We start from the raw sequence: 27971 nt of genomic DNA, 5'->3' as shown, positions 1-27971 counted from the left end.
CATTACAACAGTGACTATACTCCAAAAGTACTTCATTGGCTGTAAAGCGTTTTGAGTCGTCCAGTGGTTGTGAAAGGCGCTATATAAATGTAAGTCTTTCATTTTGCGAGTCCAGGGCGAACACCTTTGCTGACCACAAATTATGGGCCACTATATTTACAGCTCTTGTGCTTTGTATTTTACTTAAAAGAATTATCTGTACAATTTTTTTGACTGGGTAAGAAGAAAGATAAGTGATTTCACTGTTTTTGATCTTGTTTACTATTATGTCCTTGGATGCTCTGATAATGACACCACGAGGCAATGTGTTGTACTTGAACTGAAGTGACCTTAGTACTTTATTGATAACTCCAGAGTGAGGATCACACCTGGTGGCCTGCCTTTTATACTAGGCCAGGCACACCTGTACAGGTAACCTGCAAGTCTCCCACTACTGTGCCCTCTGGTGGCACACCTTGTGATAGTACAAACAGTAGGATACATGTAGGATACATGACATCACTCTCCCCCAAGCTTTTAGTGCAAGTGGCCTCTGCATTGACAATGCTCTGGGCTTAGCTCTACCTGGTTGACCCTTGGCATGTCGTTTCAATCTTGGGTGAGTGGTTGGTGTTTCGTTGGCAGTAGAGTGCTGGTGGTGCTGTTTGTGTGTGTCCCTGACCATTCCATTCTCCCCCCGCCCACATATAGATTATGCCGGACGCTCATTTCATTCATATACAGTCAAGTCCAGAAAAACAAGTTTGCATTACATTTGTGGTTCAGTTGTGAGATAAATACATTGCTCTTTCAGGCTCGTGGTGGTTTTTGCCATCAGGTACCTGAGAGGCAGAGCCGATCAGAGGCAGGGTATCAATACCAATGACAAAAATGCCCCGCAGCGCTTCGGTGAGGTGTTCGCCGAAATCACACGGTGCCGCCAGCCTCCTGAGGTCTGCAGCATATGTCGCAATTTCCTGGCCTTCGGGCCGTCGGTGGGTGTAGGATGCTCTCCTTGGGCTTGAGTTGCTCATGGATCAGTGTTATGAGCTCCACGTACGTCTTGGTCATTGTCTTCGCTGGTGTCAGCAAGTCCCTGACGAGGCCATAGACAGTGGGTCCACAACTGGTTAGCAGGATAGCTCTGCGCTTATCAGCAGTGTGGCCGGGTTGTCTCCTGCCAGGTTGTTTGCTGTGAAGAAATGGTCTAGCCTCTCCACAAAGGCGTCCCAATCATCACCATCGGCGAACTACTGCAACGTACCAAGGGTAGCCATTTTCACGTGAAAGTCCGTAATCTCATCGCCAATTGTTATGTCCTTGGATGCTCTGATAATGACTCTACGAGGCAATGTGTTGTACTTGAACTGTAGTGACCTTAGTCCTTTATTGATAACTCCAGAGTGAGGATCAGACCTGGTGGCCTGCCTTTTATACTAGGCCTGGCACACCTGTACAGGTAACCTACAAGTCTCCCACTGCTGTGCCCTCTGGTAGTACCAACAGTAGCCATGTAGGATACATGACATTTACATTGTGGTGCTAGTATATAATTCACAACATTGTTGGGTGAAAATTTTGTTTTTCCCTAATTGTAGTAAAATTCTAAGTGAGACGATAAAGAATGTATTTATGATTCACATAAATGATGAACAGAGGAAGTCTCCCAAGTGCCCTCACTTAGAAATTGAATGATGGACAATTCACAGTCAACAAAGGTATTGAGTAGGATCATTCAACAAGATGTACACCACTGGTGCCCATGAGCAGGGACAAGGAAGAGCAGCTCTTCCATGAGTTCTTCTGGGGTGGGGGGGTTGCACAATTTGTTTTAGTTTTATTTACATCATTTACCTGCAGGTACAGAGTCCCACTCCCTTGCTCTTTCCCCATAGCCCGGCAATTTTATTTCCTTTTCATGTGTTTCCTTTTTGAGAGTCGCTATTGAATCTGCTTCCAACACTCTTTCTGGCATTCCAAATCATAAAATGTTTCCTCATCTCCACCCACTAAAAATAAGATCATTCTTAATTGCATACCATATATGCTGTTTGTCTGGCCAACTAAAGCACAATATTGCAACTCAATGTGGTTTGGGATATCGAAAGGCCCGAAGAATAAAGGCCATATGCTAATGTGAAATCACCGGAACCCAGTGGATCACTTCTCAAAAAATTATATTTGGACAAAACAACATTGGAATTCTTCCATAAAATACCACAAGGAAGTTCTGCTTGTATTAATTGAGTGTAGCCCTTATTTGAGAACAGAAATGACAACTTTCAGAAGAAATCAGAAATTAAATGGCAAGTTACCACAATTGTTGTAAGCTTTCTCAAAATAACGTCCGGCAGCTCAGTCGTGTATAAACAAAATGGATAAAAATAGATTTGAAGAAGAAGACCATTGACATGATTTTTTTTAAGCTCTAGGAATGTATTTGCATTGATCAAATGTATGAAAAAATTAGTGTCAAAAATAATCACCAATGTAAAAATGAGAGACAGATGTTCAATAATTTTGGATTCTAGCCAACGCATCCAATTAACATGCTGTAAAGCCACTAGAATTCTTTGTTAAAGCATTCACTTGTGCTCACACAAGTGGAGAGAATCTAAAGGAAGAAATTAAGAAAACTACGCAGTGTCATGGAATAGACGTCCATAACATCATTGGACAAAGCATGGATGGTGCAGGAAAAATGCACGGAAAGCTCAAGACTCTGAAATCTTTGATTCAAGATAGCTCTAGACACCTGGTGTTCTTCACATCACTTTTCTTTAATTGTTGAGAAATGTATCAACGTCTAGCCACTGCTCAAAGATTTTTTTGATCTTCTAGAACAGTTATATGTATTGTTTTCCGCTCACAAGCGGCATCACAAATGAAATGAAAGCTTAAGCAAGCCAAATGCAAGCCGTTGTCTAAAGCAAGTCCAGAAAATGAAGTGGACTGGCAATGTGGCTGCAGTGACAATGATTTTACAGTGTTATGAGGAACTCATTGCGATGCTTCGAGTTCTTGTGGAAGAGAAAGGAATGGAGCCTGAAACAGTTGAGGGCACTAATGGTTTGAAAAAATGTCTTGGAGATATGGAAATAATCACAGCGATGATAATCTGCCAAAACCTATTCACAATATTATCACCAGTTACAATTTACTTACTAGGAATAGGAATTGATTTGGGGGTAGTTTCAGGTCCCATCAGTAATACCAGGAGCAGTAATATCAAAACCTTTATGATGACACATGCTGGAAAGTTGTAGAAAGAGCAATCCACGTTTTTATAAACAAACATGACATTGAAGTTTCGGCTCCAAAGAGAAACAGAAAATAAAAGCTATATTTCAAGAAGCTTGGTGTTGTTATACCAATTACTGATAAATTTTGGCGACTAAAGATTGACCTGTATTTCTGATCAGTTGACTTGCTTATAATGCAACTGAAAGGTCACTTCTCTGATCAGTGAAATGTGCTTCCTAATCTCAAACAATCCATTGAGAAACAAAAGAACAGAAATGGAGTCTGATGACCGCGAGCTGTGTATATAAAGATCTTACCATCAAAACATCAAATGGAAATTGATGTTTCATTCTCAAGCTGGATCAAATATGGGTTTATCAAACCAGTTAAGCTTGTCAGTCAACTCTCTGATGCAGAAACCAGGACACCCATGGAAATTGACACTAGTGCATCTGTGAGCGTAGTACCGGAATCGCTATATCGCGACAAGTTGAGTGATTTTCCGATGGAGAAGTTGAAGATAGAGCTGTGAGGTTACTCAGGAGAGCAAATCCCTGTGGTAGGACATATCGCCGTACCAGTGAAATACAAGCATCAGTTTCTAAGCTTGCCCCTCTCAGTAGTGGCAGGAGACAAGCCTGCCTTGATAGGTAGAAATTGGTTGGGATCACTGAAGCTAGATTCGAATGAGATTTTTCATGTTGAAATGAGATTTGCATTGAAAAATGATGTCATCAAGAAGTATCCGAAGGTGTTCTGTGAAACAAGCAGTCTGATCCAGGGCTTCATGGCGAGTATCAGAGAACAGAAGGATGCTAGGCCAGTTTACTGAAAGCCACATCCCGTACCATACGCACTCAAGGAGAAAGTTGAGCAAGAGCTCAAAAAAACTAGAAACTGAGACATTATTTCTAAGGTGGATCTAAGTAATTGGGCTACACCTATTGTTGTTGTACCTAAGTCAGATGGTAATACGGATGCTATATCCAGGTTGCCATTCCCATCACATGTTACACGTAATAGGGAAAAGTGTTTTATTTTTCATACATTGATGAACTGCCAGTCACAGCTGAAGAGATTGGTAGAGCAACCAAATGAGACCCAGTTATGTCAAAGATGTATGATTACATAGCAAATAGCTGGCCAATCCAGGTATCAGAGAAAGATATTCATCCATACTTCATTCGTAGGAATGAATTGTTAGTGGATAAAGATGGTATCATGTGGGGTGTAAGAATGGTTATCCCGAATAAGTTCAGATCCAAATTATTAGGAGATCTTCTTCATAACCAGCAACTGGGAATGTCCTTGACCAAGAGTTTTGAATGGTGGCTAGGTTTAGATAAAGATATAGAGTACATCATGAGTCAATATACAACATGCCAATTGGTAAGCAAGAAACCACCATCAGTACCATTATCAGCCATGGTGTGGCAAAGGTTACATGTAGATTTTGCTGAGCTAGGACAACAATTGTTCATTATGATTGATAGCCATTCAAAATGGTAGAGGTGCTTCCGATGTGGAAAATAAGAACGAGTAAAACGATCGACAATTTGCGAAGATTGTTTTCTTCATATGGCCTCCCAGCAGAAATTGTGTCTGATAATGGGTCGCAATTTTGTTCAGAAGAATTTGCATAGTTCATGAGCAGAAATAGTTCTACCGTACTACCTTCCTTCAAATGGTGCACAGAGCACAAAATCCAAAGAAATGGCATTTGTTGTTGGACCACAAATTGGTAAATTTTCTGATTACTTATCATAATACTCCTCATACAACTACTGGTAGAACATCAGCAGGGTTATTTCTCAAACGACAACCACAAAACCAGGTTCACGTTGTTAAAGCCAAACTTGGCACAGTCAGTAGAAGAGAAACAATTAAGACAGAAAGAGAATCATGATAGAGGTAGAATAAGAGAGAGAAGTATGCAATTGAATCAAAAGGTTAGAATGAAGAACCATCACCATAAATAGTTAAGGTGAGTACCAGGAAGAGTGGTGAAGATATATGGTTTTCGTACATATTTGAACAAGATATTTGATCATGGACAGGTTATGTTTGTTCACATTGATCATATTTTACCTACAGATGTGGAAGGAGCTGAAAGTTGGAATGATTCGATTATATCTGATGAGTCAGATAATCTTGTTACAAGTAGAGTACCAGTAGAAAATCCTATATCAGATGTACTAGAAACAAGTCAAAGAGAAAGCAAAATTTAAGTCTGAGTCCGAGTGAGGCAGACAAACAGTCTGAAGTTGTAGAGAGTTCAAATGTCGATCAAGGGCATCCCTTGGAGAAAAACTCTCCTCAGGCTCATCCTAGAATGAGTCTAAGCTTGACACCAAGTTTGGAAAGTTCTATTTGAGAGCGAACCTCTTCGAAACAGAAAGCCAGTGATTCAGTTTGATTGTAAATATGGCAAAAAAAGTCCATGGGCTAGAACCTCCACTTTTTTTGTATGCTTAACACCCACTTAACGCCCATTTTACCGCTAAAATGACATATAACGGCCATTTGGCACAAAATGGAAACTGACGGGCTTTTTTAGGAGACTTATTGCCGAGCGTTACTTTCCCCATGTGCTTAATGCCGGAAAAAATATTATAGCCTGCCCACTTTTTTTGGGCGGAATCAGCAGAATGGGCGAAATCAACACCAATAATATCGATGAGTGTTACTTTCCGCATGTAATTAACACCAAGATTCAATATGAATGCCCGCCCACTGTTTTTTATCGTAAAGAGCATATTTACCCAAACTAGCGGCCATGGAGATCGCCCGTCGTCAATTTCACTACCTCGCACACCTATCACCCAGAATATTGCTCGCTCAAAAAATCACCCACACAAAGTGGAACTAACCGGAATGAATGCCAGCAGTGTGGCTGGCATTTGTTAAATCTCACTCTTACATGAGGAGCTGATATCGGAAAGATTTGCCTGAAAGAGCGCTGATGTGAGTGACAACGCTGACACACTGCTGTGTGTGAGCAGCTCAGACATCAATGGTGCCCTTCACCTTGGTGCTAGTTAAAGTTTACGTTGATTGAGGTTAAGTTGTATTTAACCCTTTCATGGTAAGGAATCACCAGTGTGTAATGGTCCAGCTATCTGAGACAATGCGCAACAAGGTTATGTTCAATAACAAAAGTTTAATACCAACATTGGTGTGAAATCATAAGTATCACAGCCAATAACACCCAATCCCCGCCCACATCCCACTTTTTCCACTATTGACATAAATCACATGTTCAACTTGTCCAGCAACACAGAATACAAAGGCAAAGCAGGAGTGTGGTCCCCAGCCCCCAGACATTGCAACAAATTGCATACACCCAGATGGAGATATAACACAGCCATCACCTGCGCACATGCACCTAACTTTCCTCCCCCCTCTCCTTCTCCCCACCTCTACCCATTCCCCTCTTCGCTCTACGGCGCCTGGCCGAGGAGCTCCTCAGGCGGTACCTCATTGGGGGGATGAAGACAGCTGCAGTCGTTACACGGGTACGGGAGCGGGGGCTGCCGAGGGGGCAACATTCTCTGATGCAGAAGCAGGATCTTGGTCCTTGCTCTCATCTGTCGTTCGCAGTGGTGGTGTGGAACCTAGGGGTGGAGTGCCGCATTCGGGGACCACTGGGAGGCCTGTGGCAGCAGTGTTCCTGGCTATCGCATCCAGGGACTCCGCCATGCGTGGAATGTACTCGGTCATGGTGGCCAGCTGTCGGGATATGACCCCTAATGCTTCGATGAGCTGGTCATCAAGGTCTACAGTCCTCCTGGACAACTGTATCATCTCTCCGCTGTCATGTCGTGCTCGTGTAACAGACCTGCCACGCCCATGAGGCCTCAGCGGGGTCGGCGCCATCCTGGGGACAAATGGTGTGCCCTGTGGAGAGGAGCTTGGGGCCGGTACCTCCAGAGTGGAAGCGGGAATGACCGAAGGACCACTAGATGGCCTTGGGGTGGAATTGCTTCTGGAGCGTGGTGATGCAGGGTCTTCAAAGTTCGCGCTCTCAGCCATCGAGAACAGACCCAGCGGATTGACGGACGAGAATCGGAGCTCCTCAGCACCAGATGTAGTAGGATCGTCTGCTGACTCCTGCCCCACCTTCTGGCCTCTGTGGTCTTGCCTAGGGCCGTGCTTCTGGCTGAGCTGCAAAACACAAATGAGGTTATTAGAGGAGAAGGGGGTGCTAGGGTGACAAGGTGAGTCCAGCGCTACACACAGCATATGCACAACAAAAGCACCACCACTCTCAAAATCATCGCAGACATCACATTTCATGACCATCAACACATTGTGCATTGCAATGATTTTCATTAGGCCAGCATTATTTCTACGAAACTTTTAAAAAACATCTATCATATATGATTGTTCGGATATGAGTGGGTGTGGCATCTATAGACTTTACATGATGCAATGATGTAAGTTTTACTCACGTGGCATCACTTCAGAATCTGCAGATGCATCCGTGGCGATCCGCGGGTGCTTCCCCACGAGTGTGAGCACTCTTTCCTATATCTCAGTGATGTCGCTGGTGACTGGTGGCCCCCCCATCATTGATAGATTCTTCACGGACCTCATCGTTGATAGCTTCTTCTGTAAAAGGTGACAGGACGACATGGCATGAGATCATTGCTGATATCATTGCTAGGTACTGTCACAGAGACTGATACAACAAACAATCGACAGATGTAATCATGATTATTATGATTATTATCATTCTTTACCTAAAGACGTACACCGTGACCGCAGGCTTTGAGTAAAACATTCCCGCTAAAAGTGCAAGACCTCACATCTACTGATAGTCACTCATGACTGTTACAAATCAAATTATATAAATATCTAAGTACATGTAAATCAATGTAATATTTACTTTTGCGGATCCTACAAGGTCGTTCCATCGTTTGCGGCATTGGTTGCTGTCACGCACCTCGTTGGCCGCCGACGAGACCACCTCTGCTATCTCGGTCCATATCCTCTGGTAGGCCTTTGGGGTGGGCTTTCCACGCCCTCCCTGTGTCAAATCACCCCAGCGTAACTTGACCTCCTGCAGGAGGGAGGCATTTGCCTCGTCCGAGAACCTCCTGGCTCTTTTGCAGCCTCCAATGTGCTCCTCTCGCACCTCACTGCTCTCTCCAGCATCAGCCTCCACAGAGTGCTGTGATGCCTCCTCCCCTCTTTCCATTATATAGGGAAAATTCAGTCAAATATGTGGCTGGTAACAGCTAATTTTTGTTTGCTTACTGGCTGTGAAGCTTTAAAGTCTTCCTCCTTCCTCCCAAAGCAGCCATACCACACCCAGCCACACCTTCATTCCCTCTGAGCTCCCTCTCTCTCTGTCTCCTCTTCTGCGCATGTCATGGTGACCCTTGACCTCCTGAATCGCGGGAATCGATGTTGCCATGCCGTTGTTAAGGACGGCCACACTTTACGGCAGAAGGTCAAAAAAATTTAACGCTACCGCCCATTTGATATCGCTCGCGGTAATGCCCATTTTCAAAAATGTAAACTAGGTGTTTTGAGAATGGGTGAGAATCTGCCAATCTGAAAATCCTTTTTTAACATCCATGCTGGAAATAACGCCCATTTTTGGGCAATGAGCACAAAAATGGAGGTTCTAGCCCCATATCTTTTATGTATAACCATGCAAGTTATGTATAATGATTATTTTGTTATAATTACTTCTTCATTAAGGAGGGAGAAGTGTAATATAGTTGATTACTGCTACACCTAGTGGACTATAGTGGTAATGCAGCTGCTGATGTATAATAATAAAAGGGTCATGTGTAGATCACCTGACCCTTTCAGTAGAGCCATCTTGTAGTCTGTGCATTTATTATGTCATAAAGAAGATATCACAAGAGCAAATCTTTAGGGCCTCAAAGTTCAAACTTTTAGCGTCGGCCATTATGACCAGTTTTAAAGAATCGTGGAATATGGCCGCCGCCAAATTGGGCAGGTTGGCAACACTGCCGTTGCCTGCGCTCACCGCAATTATTTTAATTACCAGATGCGTGATGTCACGACACACGGTCAGCGATTTTGGACATTGCCACTCCTCTCACTGCCCTCTCCAAAGCACGCCCATGCGTGTAGCTGTTAACAGCATGTAGAGCCAGGAAAAGGTGGCGGTGAGCTATAACCTATACAGTAAACAGCTGCTGGGATAACTGGTAACAATGGAGAGCGCAGACTATGTAATTGAGTGAAAAATGCTTCCAATGAGAGGCATCAAGTCTCCCCCTGGTCAGTCGAACATTACAGGTGGTAAATACCTTTAAAATAAACCGTACTGTACGACAGTTATAAGTATCTCAGAAAAAATAAATCAAAACTGCATTTCTTTCCATTTTATAAATTGGGTTTTCTAGTTTAGGAACTGATGAAATAATATGCAAAGCTTTGAAGTTTCTTTTTAAAAGGCCAAGGGCGGGAACCTCCACTTTTGTGCTTTTTGCCCCAAAATGGGCGTTATTTCCGGCATGGGCATTAAAAAATGTTTTTCAGATCGCCGGCTTCTCGCCCATTCTCAAAACACCTAGTTTACATTTTTGAAAATGGGTGTTACTGCGAGCGATATCGAATGGACGGTAGCGTAAAATCTTTTTGACCTTTTGCCGTAAAGTGTGGCCGTCCTTAGCAACGGCTTGATTCCCGCGATTCAGGAGGTCAAGGGTCATCATGACATGCGCAGAAGAGGAGACAGAGAGAGAGGGAGCTCAGATGCACTGGAAGCATGTGTGGCTGTGGTGTGTTCTTGTCTGGCTGTTGTGGGAGGAACGACGGAGATTCACCAGTCGGAAAAAACTTACTAAACACCATGAATATAGTTGGCACTGAGTTTTTGTCCAACAAATAAGATATAACATGGAAGGGATGGAGGAGGCCCTAGAGCTGGTAGCCAGGAACACTGGTGGCAGAGGGCTCCCAGTGGTCCCAGAGCGCCGCACTGCACCCCAAGGTGCCGCACCCCCATTGCCAACCTCACATGAGAGCCAGGAGCGACATCTTGCTTCTGGCTCGGAGCACGTTCCCACCTCGGGACCGTCCTCTCCCGTATCTGTCCAAGCAGCGGTTCGGCCATCGCCCCCCACCCCCCCGCAATGAAGCAACGCCTGAGGACCTCCTTGGCCAGGTGGCTTGGAGTCAGGAGGGGGAGGGGAAGGGGTAGAGGTGGGGAGGAGAAGCGGGGTGTGAGTGGGGGGGGAGGGGAAAGGGTTGGCTTGCACAGGAATACTGATGATTTCAGACTAATGTTTGGTTTAAATGTTTTTTATTTAACAAAACCTTGTAGCTCATTGGCTCAGATAGCTGCACCATTACATGCTAGTGATTCCTTTACATCAAAAGGTATAATCACAATTAACTTCAAACAACTTAAACTTTAACAGTCATCAAAGTGATGCCCACCATTGATGTATGACCTGCACACCCAGTACTGTGTCAGCCTTGTAAATAACACCAACGTTCCTTCAGGCAAAGCGATCATTGATGAGCTCCTGATGTAAGGCTCTTGCAGCTATCATGCCACCATGGGCCCTTTCATGCAGTCTACAGGGGTCGGGGGCATGGCTTCAGCATCAGCCTGATTGTCTGGGCCGATGTCAGCGTCCGCCTCCTTGTCCTCCTCTTCCTCTCTCTGGTGAGGTGGACTGTCAGACTCATCAGGCAATTCTTGTCCCCGCCCCAGTAGCCAAGTTGTGTAGCATGGAGCACACCACCACGAATTGAGCTACGTGCTCAGGGTGGTATTGGAGCTCGCCTCCTGAGTGGTCCAGGCATCTAAAGCGTTGCTTCAGCACTCCAATGGTTTTCTCCATGATATTGCGAGTTGCTCTGGCTCTCGTTGTATTGCCTCTCGGCCTTGGTGTGGATGGCGGCAATTAAGGACGGTTCTCCTCACCGTTTGTGGGTCAATAATTTATGGCCTTATCAAAAATCTACACTCACTGACTCGACCAATGGATAAGACTTACGATGAATTGTGTACACTGGTTCGGAATCACTTTAAACCAAAGGAAAGCATCACCATGGCGAGATATAATTTCTACATGCACAATCGCTCCGAGGGCCAGGACGTGGCGGAATTTGTCGCTGACCTGAGACGTCTCGCTGAGCCGTGCAACTTCGGAGCTACATTGGAGGAAATGCTGCGGGACTTTTTCGTGCTTGGCATTGGCCAAGAGGTCATCCTTCGAAAGCTGCTGGCTGCTGAATCTCTAGTCACGATCGCTCAGGCATGCATGTCCACAGACGAAAACTCAAAACAGATATCTTCCCAGCATCGAAACTCACCGACAAGTACAGTGCATAAAATAATATTGTCGGCAGGCAGAGCTGCACATGGCAGGGCCTACTCGTCCGCGTTCGTACGACCTGTGAAACTCCAACGCTGCACGAGGTAGGCAAAGCCATAAAACAGCTCAAGAAGAACAAGGCTACAGGTGCGGATGGAATTCCTGCTGAGGCGCTAAAATATGGTGGAGAGGCGCTGTTGGCGCGGATACATGACCTCATCTCTCTCATCTGGAAGGAGGAGAGCATACCGGGAGATCTCAGAGAAGCAGTGATCGTGTCCATTTTTAAAAAGGGGAGCAAATCTGACATCGGCAACTACAGGGAAATCTCCCTGCTATCAACCACTGGGAAGGTTGTCGCTAGAGTCCTCCTCAACCGGCTTCTCCCTGTAGCCGAGGAGCTCCTCCCGGAGTCACAGTGCGGATTTCTTCCCTACGGGGAACAACGGACATGATCTTTGCAGCACAACAGTTGCAGGAAAAATGCAGGGAGCAGCGCCAGCCCTTATACATGGCCCTTTTCGATCTTACAAAGGCCTTTGACACTGGTCGACCGTGAGGCCTTATGGAGCTTCCTCCTCCGTTGTGGGTGCCCTCAAAAGTTTGTCAACATCCTTCGCCTGCTCCACGACGATATGCAGGCCGTGATCCTTACCAGTGTATCGGTTACAGACCCATTCCACGTCCGAACCGGGGTCAAACAGGACTGCGTCATCGCTCCAACCCTCTTCTCAATCTTCCTCACTTCCATGCTCTACCTCACTGTCAACAAGCTCCCCACTGGAATGGAACTAAACTACAGAACCAGTGGGAAGCTGTTTAACCTACGCCACCTCCAGACCAGGTCCAAGGCCACCCAAACCTCTGTCATTGAACTGCAGTACGTGGACGATGCCTGCATCTGCGCACATTCTGAGGCTGAACTCCAGGATATAGTCGATGTATTCACTGAGGCATATGAAAGCATGGGCCTTACACTTGACATTCCATAAGCCAAAGGTCCTCCACCAGCCTGTTCTCGCCGCACAGCACTGCCCCCCAGTCATCAAGATTCACGCGTGACTCTCGACAACGTGGACCACTTCCCATACATCGGGAGCCTCTTGTCAACAAAGGCAGACATTGATGCGGAGATTCAACATTGCCTCCAGTGCGCCAGTGCAGCCTTTGAACGTCTGAGGAAAAGAGTATTCGAAGACCAGGCCCCCAAACCTACCACCAAGCTCATGGTCTACAGGGCTGTAGTAATACCCGCCCTCCTGTATGGATCAGAGGCATGGATGACTTACAGAAGACACATCAAGTCGCTGGAGATATATCACTAACGATGTCTCCACAAGATCCTGCAAATCCCCTGGGAGGACAGACGCACCAACATCAGTGTCCTTGCCCAGGCTTACATCCCCAGCATTGAAGCACTAATCACATTTGATCAGCTTCGCTGGGCAGGCCACTTAGTTCGCATGCCAGACACGAGACTCCCCAAGCAACTGCTCTATGCGGAGCTCCTTCCTGGCAACTGAGCCAAAGGTGGGCAGTGGAACCGTTACAAGGACACCCTCAAAGCCTCCCTGGTGAAGCGTGACATCACCACTGACGCCTGGGAGACCCTGGCCGAAGACCGCCCTAAATGGAGAAAGTGCATCTGGGAGGGCGTTGAGCTCTTCGAATCGCAACGCTGCGAGCATGAAGCGGTCAGGTGCAGGCAGTGGAAGGAGCATGTGGTAAATCAGTGCCACCCCCCTTCCCCTGACGAATAGCTGTCCCACATGTGACAGGGTCTGTGGCTCTCGTGTTGGACTGTTCAGCTACCAAAGAACTTACTTTAGGAGTGGAAGCAAGTCTTCCTCGATTCCGAGGGACTGCCTATGATGATGATGATGACGACCTGTAACTGCTCAAAATCCGCCATCGACAGTGAATCAAATCTCACCTTGTTGGCGTTACGGGGGCTATCATCGGGCCCATCAATACCAATTCAAGCAATATGTGTGCAAAGGCTGTGCAACAACGGAGCATCTTCAGCGAAAGTGTCCGCAACCGAGCAAGCGTGCTGCGACACACCACTTGGCTGAGGATAATCGATCCAGCGTGGATCAAGCAGCACAGGCAACTCAACCCAAGGTACAGGACGAAGAAGTGTATGGCGTACATTCTTTTACCAAAAGTCCTCCGATAGTGCTGGAAGTTAAATTAAATGGGTTTCCAGTATCCATGGAATTGGACATGGGTGCGAGTCAGTCAATAATGAGCCAAAGGGCTTTCGAAAAGCTGTGGGACAAAAGGCAAAAAGACCCAAACTGAGCCCAATCAATGCGAAACTGCGTACCTACACCAAAAAGCTCATACCAGTCATTGGCAGCGCGGCAATAAAGGTATCGTACCTTTGCATGATTTATCATTATGGATCATTCCAGGCAATGGCTCAACGCTGTTCGGCAGGAGTTGGCTTGAGAAAATTAAATGGAACTGGAACAATATTAAAGCCTTATCTTCAGTGGATGACACTTAATGTGCTCAAGTGCTGAGCAAGTTTCCCTCGTTGTTCGAACCAGGCATCGGCAACTTCATGGAGCCAAGGTGCAGATCCACCTAGGCCTTCCCATCACAAGGCTCGGGTGGTTCCGTACATGATGAGGGAGAAGGTCGACATCGAACTGGACAGACTTCAACGGGAAGGAATCATATCGCCAGTTAAGTTCAGCGAATGGGCCAGTCCAATTGTCCCAGTGTTGAAAAGTGATGGCACGGTCAGGATCTGCGGTGACTACAAGGTAACGATCAACTGAGTCTTGATGCAGCATCAGTACCCGTTACCCAAGGCTGATGACCTGTTTGCAGTGCTGGCAGGGGGGGGGAGAAGTCGTTCACCAAATTGGACCTGACCTCCACTTACATGACACAGGAGCCGGTCAAATCGTCGAAAAACTGACGTGCATCAACACGCACAAAGGGCTGTTTATATTCCACAGGTGCCCTTTTGGAATTCGCTCGGCAGCAGCTAAATTTCAGAGAAACATGAAGAGTTTGCTGAAGTCCATCCCGAGAACCAAGATGACATCCTGATCATCGGTCACGAAGTCACCGAACACCTGCACAACCTGGCAGAGGTTCTATGTCATCTGGACAGAGTGGGACTCAGGCTAAAACATTTCAAGTGCGCTTTCATGGCACCAGAAGTTGAATTCCTAGGGAGAAAAATTGCAGCAGATGGCATCAGACCCACCGCCTCGAAGACAGAGGCCATCAAGAATGCACCCAGACCCCAGAGTGTGACAGAGCTGCGTTCGTTCCTGGGTCTCCTTAACTATTTCAGTAACTTTCTATCTAGTTTGAGCACATTGCTAGAGCCCTTGTACATGTTGCTGAGAAAGGGTAAAGACTGGGTTTGGGGCAAATTTCAAGACAGAGTCTTTGAGAAGGTCAGGAACCTGCTATGTTCCAATAAATTACTGGTACACTATGACCCATGTAAGCGGGTAGTGCTGGCCTGTGACGCCTCATCATATGGGGTCAGTTGTGTGCTCCAGCAAGCTAATGTATCAGGTAAACTCCAACCAGTTGCATACACATCCAGAAGTTTGTCTAAGGCTGAAAGAGCCTTTGGTATGGTAGAGAAAGAGGCTTTAGCATGCGTGTATGGGGTTAGGAAAATGCACCAATACATGTTTGGGCTTCGGTTTGAGCTTGAAACAAACCATAAACCGCTCATTTCATTGTTTTCTGAGAGCAAAGGTATAAACACCAATGCCTCATCCTGCATCCAAAGATGGGCACTGATATTATCTGCTTATGATTTTGTAATCCGCCACAGACCAGGCACTGAAAACAGTGCTGATGCACTTATAGAAACATAGAAAATAGCTGCAGGAGTAGACCATTCGGCCCTTCGATCTGCACCACCATTCAATAAGATTATGGCTGATCATTCCCTCAGTACCCCTTTCCTGCTTTCTCTCCATACCCCTTGATCTCCTTAGCGTAAGGATAGAATAAAAGGAAAAGGAGGTGGGGTAGCATTGCTGGTTAAAGAGGAGATTAATGCAATAGTTAGGAAGGACATTAGCTTGGATGATGTGGAATCTATATGGGTAGAGCTGCAGAACACCAAAGGGCAAAAAACATTAGTGGGAGCTGTGTACAGACCTCCAAACAGTAGTAGTGATGTTGGGGAGAGCATCAAACAGGACATTAGGGGTGCATGCAATAAAGGTGCAGCAGTTATAATGGGTGACTTTAATATGCACATAGATTGGGCTAGCCAAACTGGAAGCAATACGGTAGAGGAGGATTTGCTGGAGAGCATAAGGGATGGTTTTCTAGACCAATATGTCGAGGAACCAACTAGGGGGGAGGCCATCTTAGACTGGATGCTGTGTAATGAGAGAGGAATAATTAGCAATCTCGTTGTGCGAGGCCCCTTGGGGAAGAGTGACCATAATATGGTGGAATTCTGCATTAGGATGGAGAATGAAACAGTTAATTCAGAGACCATGGTCCAGAACTTAAGGAAGGGTAACTTTGAAGGTATGAGGCGTGAATTGGCGAGGATAGATTGGCGAATGATACTTAAGGGGTTGACTGTGGATGGGCAATGGCAGACATTTAGAGACCGCATGGATGAACTACAACAATTGTACATTCCTGTCTGGTGTAAAAATAAAAAAGGGAAGGTAGCTCAACTGTGGCTATCAAGGGAAATCAGGGATAGTATTAAAGCCAAGGAAGTGACATACAAATTGGCCAGAAATAGCAGCGAACCCGGGGACTGGGAGAAATTTAGAACTCAGCAGAGGAGGACAAAGGGTTTGATTAGGGCAGGGAAAATGGAGTACGAGAAAAAGCTTGCAGGGAACATTAAGACGGATTGCAAAAGTTTCTATAGATATGTAAAGAGAAAAAGGTTAGTAAAGACAAACGTAGGTCCCCTGCAGTCAGAATCAGGGGAAGTCATAACGGGGAACAAAGAAATGGCAGACCAATTGAACAAGTACTTTGGTTCGGTATTCACTAAGGAGGACACAAACAACCTTCCGGATATAAAAGGGGTCAGAGGGTCTAGTAAGGAGGAGGAACTGAGGGAAATCCTTATTAGTCGGGAAATTGTATTGGGGAAATTGATGGGATTGAAGGCCGATAAATCCCCAGGGCCTGATGGACTGCATCCCAGAGTACTTAAGGAGGTGGCCTTGGAAATAGCGGATGCATTGACAGTCATTCATTCCATTGACTGTGGATCAGTTCCTATGGAGTGGAGGGTAGCCAATGTAACCCCACTTTTTAAAAAAGGAGGGAGAGGGAAAACAGGGAATTATAGACCGGTCAGCCTGACCTCAGTAGTGGGTAAAATGATGGAATCAATTATTAAGGATGTCATAGCAGCGCATTTGGAAAGAGGTGACATGATAGGTCCAAGTCAGCATGGATTTGTGAAAGGGAAATCATGCTTGACAAATCTTCTGGAATTTTTTGAGGATGTTTCCAGTAGAGTGGACAAGGGAGAACCAGTTGATGTGGTATACTTGGACTTTCAGAAGGCTTTCGACAAGGTCCCACACAAGAGATTAATGTGCAAAGTTAAAGCACATGGGATTGGGGGTAGTGTGCTGACATGGATTGAGAACTGGTTGGCAGACAGGAAGCCAAGAGTAGGAGTAAATGGGTACTTTTCAGAATGGCAGGCAGTGACTAGTGGGGTACCGCAAGGTTCTGTGCTGGGGCCTCAGCTGTTTACACTGTACATTAATGATTTAGACGAGGGGATTAAATGTAGTATCTCCAAATTTGCGGATGACACTAAGTTGGGTGGCAGTGTGAGCTGCGAGGAGGATGCTATGAGGCTGCAGAGTGACTTGGATAGGTTAGGTGAGTGGGCAAATGCATGGCAAATGAATATAATGTGGATAAATGTGAGGTTATCCACTTTGGTGGTAAAAACAGAGAGACAGACTATTATCTGAATGGTGACAGATTAGGAAAAGGTGAGGTGCAACGAGACCTGGGTGTCATGGTACATCAGTCATTGAAGGTTGGCATGCAGGTACAGCAGGCGGTTAAGAAATCAAATGGCATGTTGGCCTTCAAAGCGAGGGGATTTGAGTACAGGGGCAGGGAGGTGTTGCTACAATTGTACAGGGCCTTGGTGAGGCCACACCTGGAGTATTGTGTACAGTTTTGGTCTCCTAACTTGAGGAAGGACATTCTTGCTATTGAGGGAGTGCAGCGAAGGTTCACCAGACTGATTCCCGGGATGGTGGGACTGACCTATCAAGAAAGACTGGATCAACTGGGCTTGTATTCACTGGAGTTCAGAAGAATGAGAGGGGACCTCATAGAAACGTTTAAAATTCTGACGGGTTTAAACAGGTTGGATGCAGGAAGAATGTTCCCAATGTTGGGGAAGTCCAGAACCAGGGGTCACAGTCTAAGGATAAGGGGTAAGCCATTTAGGACCGAGATGAGGAGAAACTTCTTCACCCAGAGAGTGGTGAACCTGTGGAATTCTCTACCACAGAAAGTAGTTGAGGCCAATTCACTAAATATATTCAAAAGGGAGTTAGATGAAGTCCTTACTACTCGGGGGATCAAGGGGTATGGCGAGAAAGCAGGAAGGGGGGTACTGAATTTGCATGTTCAGCCATGAACTCATTGAATGGCGGTGCAGGCTAGAAGGGCCGAATGGCCTACTCCTGCACCTATTTTCTCTGTTTCTATGTTTCTATGTAAAGGCCATATCTAACTCCCTCTTGAATATATCCAATGAACTAGCATCAACAATCTCTGCGGCAGGGAATTCCACAGGTTAACAACTCTCTGAGTGAAGAAGTTTCTCCTCATCTCAGTCCTAAATGGCCTACCTCTTATCCTAAGACTGTGTCCCCTGGTTCTCGACTTCCCCAACATCTGGAACATTCTACCGCATCTAACCTGTCCCGTCCCTTCAGAATCTTATATGATACCCGCTCATCCTTCGAAACTCCAATGTATAAAGGCCCAGTTGATCCAGTCTCTCCACATATGTCAGTCCAGCCATCCCGGGAATCAGTCTGGTGAACCTTCGCTGCACTCCCTCAATAGCAAGAACGTCCTTCCTCAGGTTAGGAGACCAAAACTGTACACAATATTCCAGGTGAGGCTCACTAAGGCCTTGTGCAACTGCAGTAAGACCTCCCTGCTCCTATACTCAAATTCCCTAGCTATGAAGGTCAATATACCATTTGCCTTCTTCACCGCCTGCTGTACCTGTATGCCAACTTTCAATGACTCATGAACCATGACACTCAGGTCTCGTTGCACCTCCCCTTTTCCTAATCTGCCACCATTCAGATAATATTCTGTCTTCGCGTTGTTGCCCCCAAAGTGGATAACCTCACATTTATCCACATTATACTGCATCTGCCATGCATTTGTCCACTCACCTAATCTGTCCAAGTCACCCTGCAGCCTCTTAGCGTCCCCCTCACAGCTCACACCGCCACCCAGTTTAGCATCATCTGCAAACTTGGTGATATTACACTCAATTCCTTCATCTGAATCATTGATGTATATTGTAAAGAGCTGGGGTCCCAGCACTGAGCCCTGCGGCACTCCACTAGTCACTGCCTGCCATTCTGAAAAGGACCCATTTATCCTGACTGTCTGCTTCCTGTCTGTCAACCAGTTCTCTATCCACGTCAGTCTATTACCCCCAATATCATATGCTTTGATTTTGCACACCAATCTCTTGTGTGGGACCTTGTCAAAAGCCTTTTGAAAGTCCAAATCCACCACATCCACTGGTTCTCCCTTGTCCACTCTACTAGTTACCTCCTCAAAAAATTCCAGAAGATTTGTCAAGCATGATATCCCCTTCATAAATCCATGCTGACTTGGACCGATCCTGTCACTGCTTTCCAAATGTGCTGCTATTTCATCCTTAATTATTGATTCCAACATTTTCCCCACACTGATGCCAGGTTAACCGGTCTATAATTACCCGCTTTCTCTCTCCTTCCCTTTTTAAAAAGTGGTGTTACATTAGCTACCCTCCAGTCCATAGGAACTGATCCAGAGTCGATCGACTGTTGGAAAATGATCACCAATGCATCCACTATTTCTAGGGCCATTTCTTTAAGTACTCTGGGATGCAGACTATCAGGCCCCGGGGATTTATCAGCCTTTAATCCCATCAATTTCCCTAACACAATTTCCCGCCTAATGAGGATATCCTTCAGTTCCTTCTTCTCACTCGATCCTCGGTCCCTTAGTGCTTCCGGAAGGTTATTTGTGTCTTCCTTCGTGAAAACAGAACAAAAGTATTTGTTCAATTGGTCTGCCATTTCTTTGTTCCCCATTATAAATTCACCTGAATCCGACTGCAAGGGACCTTCGTTTGTCTTCACTAATCTTTTTCTCTTCACATAACTATAGAAGTTTTTGCAGTCAGTTTTTATGTTCCCGGCAAGCTTCTTCTTGTGCTCTATTTTCCCGCTCTTAATTAAGCCCTTTTTCCTCCTCTGCTGAATTCTAAATTCCTCCCACTCCTCAGGTTTGCTGCTTTTTCTGGCCAATTTATATGCCTCTTCCTTGGATTTAACACTATCCTTAATTTCCCTTGTTAGCCACAGTTGAGCCACCTTCCCTGTTTTATTTTTACTCCAGACAGGGATGTACAATTGCTGAAGTTCATCCATGTGATCTTTAAATGTTTGCCATTGCCTATCCACCGTGAACCCTTTAAGTATCATTTCCCAGTCTATTCTAGCCAATTCATGTCTCAAACCATCAAAGTTACCTTTCCTTAAGTTCAGGACCCTAGTTTCTGAATTAACTGTGTCACTCTCCATCTTAATAAAGAATTCTACCATTTAATGGTCACTCTTCCCCAAGGGGCCTCGCATAACAAGATTGCTAATTAGTTCTTTAGCCGGCTACCATTGCCCACAACTGGGGTGGAAATGCCGCAGCTCGCAGACTTACTGCTGGTCATGGATGCTTTCGAGAGTGAGTGGTCACCCGTCACGGCTCGCCAAATTAGGACCTGGGCCAGCCAGGATCCTGTACTGTTAAGCGTAAAAAGGTGTGTCCTAAATGGAAATTGGTCTGTCATTCCCAGGGAAATGCAGGATGAAATTAAGCCTTATTCGCCGCCACAAAGATGAATTGTCTATTCAATCTGATTGTCTGTTATGGGGTAATCATGTTATTATGCCAAAAAAAGGCAGGGAAACTTTTGTGTGAGATTTGCACAGTACCCACCCAGGCATTGTCATGATGAAGGCCAGTGCCAGGTCTCACGTTTGGTGGCCTGGCATTGACTCAGACTTCAGTGCAACACTTGCATGCAACTGAGTAATGCACCTGTGGAGGTTCCGCTGAGCCTGTGGTCATGGCCATCCAAACTGTGGTCAAGGATCCACGTAAACTTTGCCGGCCCCTTTCTCGGCAAAATGTTTATAGTGGTAGTGGACGCTTACTTCAAATGGGTTGAATGCATAATCATGTCATCCAGCACGTCGACAGTCACTACTGAAAGACTCCGGGCCATGTTTGCCACCCATGGCCTGCCCGACACCGTTGTCAGCGACAACGGACCGTGTTTCACCAGTTCGGAGTTCCACGAGTTTATGACCCGTAATGGCAACAAGCATGTCAAGTCTGCCCCTTTCAAACCCGCGTCTAATGGTCAAGCGGAGCGGGCTGTCCAAACCATTAAGCAGAGCCTAAAACGTGTGACTCATGGCTCCCTACAGACCCGCTTGCCTCGCATTTTGCTCAGTTACCGGAAGAGACCCCACTCGCCCACTGGGGTCCCTCCTGCCGAGCTGTTAATGAAGAGAGGCCTCAAAACCAGGCTCTCCCTTGTACACCCAGATCTCAATGATCACGTTGAAACCAGAAGGCAATGGCAGCAATGGTAGCACGATCGCGCTGCCGTATCACGTGACATTGCTGTTCATGACCCTGTGTTTGTCCTGAATTATGGTCGTGGTCCAAAGTGGGTTGCTGGCACGGTTTTGGCCAAGGAGGGGAACAGTAGTCAAAGTGTTAAATGGCCAAACGTGCAAGAGGTACATCAACCAACCAAACTGCAATTCACAGACAACCCAGGACAAATTGAAGATGACATCATCATTGGCCAACCAACACACATCCAACCATTAGTTGACCCTTGTGTCATTCACGAAGATGAACCTACCATCCCCAACAGTCCTGTCAGACCGACTGCTCCGCAATGCAACAATTACTAACTCACCCAAGCTTAGGTTTGAACTGAGAAGATCAACCAGGGAGCGGAATGCCCCGGACTGTCTCAAATTGTAAATACAACCTGTACCAAGGACTTTGGGGGGAATGATGTTATGTATGTAAACTGGGTTTTACCTGCCACCGGAGGGCGCGACTGTCGGAGTCCTAATGGTCACTGGCAGACATGTGCAAGCCGTGTATATAATGTTGGCAGCCATGTTGAATTCTCACTTTGAGAATAAATAAATTGGAGTAAGGTCATGCCTGAACTAGCTCACCGTACTTAGCCTCGTGGAGTTATTCGATACTTAATAGAAGAGACCTGGAAGAGGCCAAGAGAAGAGTATTTGGGGCCGTCTTCAGCTGCAATCAAGGACGGGGTAAGATTTTTTAAAAGGAACTTTCGAGCCATTTAGTGACTCCGTTTTCATTCTGGCGACTGAAATGGGGAACTTATAATTCAGTGTTTATCAAAGGATTTTAAATCTATATTGCATTAAAAGACATTGGCATGGAAATTTGGTTGCGCTTCTGTTGCGACGTTAATCCAGACGGAGCGGTAAATTTTGCGCCGGGAAATTGTTTGTGTCTCCAACCGCAAAATTCACCAGCTGGGCCTCAAGTGTGGAGTGGAGTGCTAATGGAGGCTTTCCATACCTCTTTTCAGGCGCTAGGCTGGCTGAGCATCTGAAAATTCCGAGCTAGACAGCCGGCCTCAGAGCGCCCGAAGAGAGGCTTCTGTGGAATAAAGAAAATCTAAAAAAGCCTACCAAAAACATTCCCAATACATTACTGACGCCACATCAACATCAATCGCAAAAATAAACAAAATAAAAATCAATCATACTTACCTCAGGTCAACATTGCTTCCCTCACTGCAGCCGGTACAGCTCCGACCGCCAGCTTTCACAGGAAGTCCCACTAGGGGGCGTTGCGGGGCACTACGGATCGGGCGAGTTTCAAATTTCGAGCCAGTGTTGCAACCAGGGGCGTTGCACACCGGCTCGCCTCTCCCGAGCGGTACTGCTCCGTGCCCCCACAAACCCGGCACCCAATGGAAGCTGGCCGCCCGCCCGGAAATGCTTTCCGCCGCCATTACCGCCGCCTCCGGGGCAAAAACAGAGGTGACGATGAACTGAAAATCCAGCCCTTTGTTGAGCTTGCCTATTAATATTAATTAAGATTTTAAAATTATGCGATATAATTCATTTTATACCTGACATTAAATATAATTTTTGCCGAGAAGGTTAGCAATCTTGCGCACAAGATATCTGAATGTTTGAACCTCCCTCACGAAGTTAGACCTGGCTTTCATAGACTAACCAGAATCACAACGGCAGTCCAAAATGAATATATTGAAGACTAACTGTTTCAGCACAAAAGGTACAGCATTTGACCTCATTGCTGATATCCTGTATTTTCAATAAATGGTGTTCTGTTACTTTGGTTGTAATTTAAAACCTTTCCCCTGTGCTGTGACTTTCACAAAGTGATGCTTAAGGTCCTGCCTACTGATTCTCCACAGTATTATACACAAGATTTAGTGTTTGTGTAAAGCAATATCTATCATTATAACCACCTTTCTGTGAACCTTCAACATCTTAAGCCTCTTGTCTGTGATAGTTGTCCTGACTGTTCATTCAATGGGATAGATCCATTTATCCAGCAAAGGGCTGTAAAAAACTTGTGTTCTGAGCCAATTTAAGGGTTACCTTCAATATTATACAATCATGATATTCATCACAGAATGCTCAGTGGACTGAGGCTGGAAGGTGATCCTGAGCACGGTCAAAAATGGAGTATTCATTAAGCATGAACAAGGTCCAAATATCAGTTATAAAGTTCATAAATCCCCTTCTATTACTTTTATCAGTGTAAGCAATTTATTTTCTACAATGGAATCCACATTTAGAATAATTGGAAGTGAAAAGTCGTAATTTTAATTCCCATCACAGGAATTGCCATCGCTTAGTTTCTCACCCAAATATCAAACCATTGCACTCTTTTTAAGAATGTTGCCTAACTCTGCTACTTCTATGAGAATCTCCTCTCGTGGACGGAGCAAAGCTGGTGGAAGGTTGCTGTTGCTCACATAGGAACCCCTCAAATGCTCATGGCCAGTGAGTTCTGGATGTTCGAGCCTAAAAAGACCCGGCTGCAGACTGCTGCACCTCAGTTGCTACCAGATAGTCGAGCCCAGCTGCCTTGCTGGCACCATAGCGGGTGGGTATTGTTTAAGGGTGTGCAAAGGAGTTATCGTGCTGACATCCTGAGAGAGCCCAAGATGCACCTACTCTATGTCACCACTGACACTCCTGTGGGGCTGAGGCTCATCACTTCCACTCATCTGTGGGAGAGCAGACTGTAGAAGATCAGTGGCTCCTTCAAAGCCCTTGTCTATACGGTTCATCACCTGACAAGGTGGATGTCACTCTGCAGTGCACCGAAACTGACTACACTCTCAATGGTATACTGCAGGTCGCTGATGGCATGCGAGATGACGCACAGGCGGGAGGCGATCTCTTTCATACTCAGCCATGGTGCTTTCTTAATTTCAGGCCGGCTGTCCAATACATTATATAACTCTTTACGTGATGCCCGTAACTTGCTTTGCATCGCTGAGCCCCTGAGCTCCTCAACTGTGTCCTCCTCAACAGAGCTGGGAGGGGGGCCTCGCCATCTGACAAGCTCCTTCCTGGGCTGCCCCTACCATCAGTACCTGCTGCTGTTCACTTATGCTCGGTGTGTCCCCCCACATGTCGTTCCCCCTTCTGCCTGACTATCTAACCCACATGGAGTGCCAGCGCCTAAGGTGGTACCTGGGAAGGGTTGAGTGCTTGACAATGCATCCTCAAGAGGACGTCCCTCTTTCAAAGTGTCCAGCGGAGGAAGGACTTGCTTCTGTGATGGACCTAGATGAAAGAGTAAAATGTCAGAAGTTAGTATGGCTGAAAGAAGCTGGATATTTGGAGGTGGTAGTGAAACTTTGCTGAGTGGAATGAAGGGTTACAGGCAACATGCAGACACCCTGCTCAAGGACATCCTCAAAGCCTCCCTGATAAAATGCAACATCCCCACTGACACTTGAGAGTCCCTGGCCAAAGGCCGCCCTAAGTGGAGGAAGTGGAACCGGGAGGGTGCTGAGCACCTCGAGTCTCATCGCCGAGAGCATGCAGAAATCAAGCGTAGACAGCGGAAATAGCGTGCGGCAAACCAGTCCTACCCACTCTTACCCTCAACGACTATCTATCCCACCTATGACAGAGTCTGTGGCTCTCGTATTGCACTGTTCAGCCACCTAAGAACTCATTTTAAGAGTGGAAGTAAGCCTTCCTCGATCCCGAGGGACTGCCTATGATGATGATGATGATGATGTACACCACCAACATTGCCTTCCCCAATGATCATAGCATCCGGGTCACTGACATCTGTGGCTTTCTGTTCTGCTTGGCTTAAGGCAATGATGTTGTGTGTTGCTCCTCAGGTCATCTTCTGCTCCTTTCGTGTTGTGTGCTGTAGTGTTCTGCAGAAAGAGAGGATGCAAGTTAGTGTCTATTCAGAAGGTTAGTGGAAATGTGTGGGGTTTGTGCAAATAGTGGATGTGTTAAGAGGTGTAGAAGAAGCAAGATGGAATGAGGATAGGAAGGTGATGAATGTAAAGGGAAGATATGTGTGATATGAAGTGAGGAAGGAGTGGTGGGAGGAGTTGGCTGTTGTGCAAGTGGCAGTATGTGAGAATGGTGTTCGTATGTGGGAGGAGATGAGTGCTTGTAATGAGAAAAAGAGGTGTTGCAGTGTGCCCTTGTAATAGGAAGTTGGATAATGTGATGGAGGGGAGGGATTTGTTGAGAGTGGTGGAGAAGGGAGTGAAAACAGTATTGTGAGAGAGTTGGAGAAGTAAAGAGGTGTACTCACCCTCGCGAGGTCATTGATCGTCTTCCAGCATTGCCGCCATGTCCTTGGGGCAATGCCGGTTTATGCTGACCTTGTCCATGACCTCTATGCAGACCTGGACCACTGTTGCCCTGGGGATGCTCCTGTAATTGGTGGAGAAGAGAATCTCCCTCCTATCTCCTCAATTAAAACCTCCAGGGAGGCATCTGAAAATCGGGTAGCGGCTCTTCTGCTGATCTATGTCTATCTGTGTCTGCCAGGTACTGCTTTCTCCCAGACCAGTAAAATAAAGTTGCATAATGGTAACTGCAAACAGGGATGCAACCTTGCAGTTAAAAGTTGCATCCCTGCTTTAAATATTTTTGGACCTGGAAGCGGTGCACACAAGTCTGGAGTGCTGCCCGATTCTGATGTGGATCAGGTGGGCAGCCCACCATGCATATTTAAATGAGGTCCAGGAATTAAAATGACCCGGACCTCCCCTCGGCGAGCTTGACACTCGACCCACTGGCCCCACCCACATCGTCCGCCCCACACTTGTCACTGGCATGGAGTTAAAATTGGGGCTTGTGTGTAGCATTAATTGAAATAATTTCAATTAACACTATATCAAAGATAACTATATTTAATGCATAAAATATAGTAGCTCTTTTGCTAGCGAACACTTTAATTACATCATTACAAATCTACTAGCAATCCTTTATCAGCATGTGTGAGTGTTAGCAAGGGGCAAGGCTCCCAAGTGTCAGCCGTGACTCAGTTGGGAGCACTCTCGCCTCGGAGTCAGAAGAGTGTCGGTTTGAGTGTTGCACTGTCGGAGGTGGCGTCTTTCGAATAAGACATTAAACCGAGGCCCCCGTCTGCTCTCACCGGTGCATGTAAAAGATCCCATGGCACTATTTTGAAGAAGAGCAGGGAAGTTATCCCCAGTGTCCTGGCCAATATTTATCTCTCAATCAACATCACAAAAACAGATTATTTGGTCATTATGCTGTTTGTGGAAACGTGCTGTGTACAGATTGGCTGCCGCGTTTACTAGATTACAACAGTGTCTACACGTCAAACTACTTAATTGGCTGTAAAGCACTTTGAGACGTCTGGTGGTCATGAAAGGCGTTATTTTTTAAATTTCTTCCGGGATGTGGGTGTCTCGGGCAAGGCCATCATTTATTGCCCATCCCTAATTGCCCTTGAGAAGGTGTTTTTTAAAAAAAAAATTTCATTGCCAATCTTTCCAATTCTTTGTCAAATCACAAACGCCAGAGGTCACCTTGCACACATCAAGGATCACTCTGCGCCAATGCTCTTAGCCAAAAGGCCGAGAGCCACTGCACCGTTCCTGGAAGTACTGCAATACCAGGTTCGTGCCATGGAGGTGGATGGGTCAGGCCCCCCACACACCTCCGTGGAGATGGATGGGTCAAGCCACCCCACCCACCGCCCTTGAGAAGGTGGTGGTGAGCTGCCTTCTTGAACCGCTGCAGTCCGTGTGGTGGAGGGGAATGTGCAGGTGATGGTGTTCGCATGTGCCTGCTGCCCTTATCCTTCTAGGTGGTAGAGGTCGTTAGTTTGGGAGGTACTGCTGAAGAAACTTTGGTGAGTTGCTGAAGTGCATCTTGTAGATGGTACACACTGCAGACACGGTGCGCCGGTGGTGGAGGGAGTGAATGTTTAAGGTGGTGGATGGGGTACCAATGAGGCGGGCTGCTTTCTCCTGGATGGTGTTGAGCTTCTTGAGTGTCGTTGGAGCTGCACTCATCCAGGCAAGTGGAAAGTATTCCATCACACTCCTGACTTGTGCCTTCTACATGGTAGAAAGGCTTTGGGGAGTCAGGAGGTGAGACACTCACTGCAGAATACCCAGTCTCTGACCCGCTCTTGTTGCCACAGTATTTATGAGGCTGGCCCAACTAAATTTCTGGTCAATGGGTGACCCCCAGGATGTTGATGGCGGGGAATTCGGCGATGGTAATGGCGTTGAATGTCAATGGGAGGTGTTTAGACTCTCGCTTGTTGGAGATCATCATTGCCTGGCACTAGTGTGGCGCGAATGTTACTTGACACCTATCAGCCCAAGTCTGAATGTCATCCAGGTCTTGCTGCATGCGGTCATGGACTGCTTCATTTCCTGAGGTGTTGCAAATGGAACTGAAGACTGTTCAGCGAACATCCCTACTTCTGATCTTATGATGGAGAGCAGGTCAGCTGAAAATGGTTGGCCTTAGAACACTGCCCTGAGGAACTCCTGCAGCAATGTCCTGGGGCTGAGATGATTGGCCTGCAACAACCACAATCTTCCTTTGTGCTAGATATGAT

At 46.2% G+C, this 27971-nt stretch overlaps 1 long non-coding RNA gene across 3 annotated transcripts in view; it reads right to left on the bottom strand.

The window, feature by feature from the left end:
• Positions 1 to 6446: 6446 nt before the first annotated feature.
• The window catches only part of LOC139277157 (uncharacterized), a 34792-nt gene continuing 13267 nt past the window's right edge, over positions 6447 to 27971 (bottom strand). For all 3 annotated transcript variants that reach the window (XR_011596043.1, XR_011596044.1, XR_011596042.1), the window contains exons 3-5: positions 24581 to 24673; positions 7674 to 7833; positions 6447 to 7386 (exon numbers count right to left, since the gene is read on the bottom strand). This is a non-coding gene — a long non-coding RNA (uncharacterized lncRNA). The remainder of the gene's footprint in view (positions 7387 to 7673; positions 7834 to 24580; positions 24674 to 27971) is intronic.

The sequence above is a fragment of the Pristiophorus japonicus genome, chromosome 12, assembly GCF_044704955.1.
Source record: "Pristiophorus japonicus isolate sPriJap1 chromosome 12, sPriJap1.hap1, whole genome shotgun sequence".
NCBI classification, from domain to species: domain Eukaryota; kingdom Metazoa; phylum Chordata; class Chondrichthyes; family Pristiophoridae; genus Pristiophorus; species Pristiophorus japonicus.
This window is presented reverse-complemented; position numbering and strand designations above follow the sequence as displayed.